The sequence below is a fragment of the Diaphorina citri genome, unplaced genomic scaffold (genome assembly GCF_000475195.1).
Source record: "Diaphorina citri unplaced genomic scaffold, Diaci psyllid genome assembly version 1.1 scaffold17935, whole genome shotgun sequence".
NCBI lineage: Eukaryota > Metazoa > Arthropoda > Insecta > Hemiptera > Psyllidae > Diaphorina > Diaphorina citri.
The window spans coordinates 1-1,009 of record NW_007395290.1 but is presented as its reverse complement, the minus strand read 5'-3'; the positions used below and the strand labels follow the sequence as shown (position 1 = coordinate 1,009).

Sequence of the window (1,009 nt, the reverse complement as noted above, 5' to 3'; positions counted from 1 at the left end):
ACCAGCTTGGTTGGCTGGTTTAGCAGATCCACCTGAACACTGTGAAGTACTGGCAGCCCCAGGAGCAGAATTGTTGGTGTTCTTCCCACCTTTCTTATTTTTCTTGGCCATGGTAGATATCAAGATGTGTTCTTCAATAGAATTAGGGCGGAAGTGGTCATAAAAATGTCAGATCTCTGGGAGACAAAAGATAAAATAAAATTCATTACAAACACCATCAATGGGACTATCTCAAGATGTATGTGGGGTTCAGGTTATGTACTGGGTTGTCTGGCCCAAGAACCCATTCCTACTTGTTGTGATTCATTTTTTTTTTTTTTTTTTCGGTTTCAGGTTATGTGCTGGGTTGTCTGGCCCAAGACCCCATTCCTACTTGTTGTGATTATTTTTTTTTTTTTTTTCTGAATGTGATGTGGGCAATATAATTCAAGTGAGACAGTTTCCGTTATACATGATACAATTTTTTTTTCCAGACAAGTGGGCATGGGCTCTAACCCAGTAGGTACATAACCACAACCCAAAAAGGCTCTCTATGGGCCTCATGGTGACCATGAAAACATATAGCCCCATAAACAAAGTTGGAGAGCTTGTAAAATGATGGGCTACACCTCAATAAAGTTATGACCAATACTTCTTCATAAATCTGTGCCAATGGGCCTATTGTAGGAACTGGTAGGTATAGGAGAACACTTTCAAGCCCTAACCAGGTTAGAAAAAGTAGGTCTGATTTTACATACATACCAAATTACACAACTTGAACCACCTTTCCTGAGGTTCTCTGAACTGTCCTCACTTCAGCTTGTGGTCGAAATGTTGAATACTTGAGTAGATTCCACAGTTTTTTTCCGGTTCGGCTTTCTCTATTTCCTCTAAACAGGAAACTTCAGGAAAAGAAAATTTCGAGGAAAAAAGTTGAAAAAAAATTAATACCTACCTACTTTTCTTTTATCATACCCGATTTGGGAACTGGGTCAACTGGGAACCCCTGTTTTTAACATTTCGATTGGTT

At 39.3% G+C, this 1,009-nt stretch overlaps 1 long non-coding RNA gene across 1 annotated transcript; it reads right to left on the bottom strand.

Moving 5' to 3' along the window:
• Positions 1 to 103: 103 nt before the first annotated feature.
• Positions 104 to 950, bottom strand: LOC113473180. Its single transcript, XR_003395227.1, has 2 exons — positions 742 to 950; positions 104 to 176 (listed from the first exon to the last, which is right to left on the bottom strand). It is a non-coding gene; the product is annotated as an uncharacterized LOC113473180 (long non-coding RNA).
• Positions 951 to 1,009: the final 59 nt, after the last annotated feature.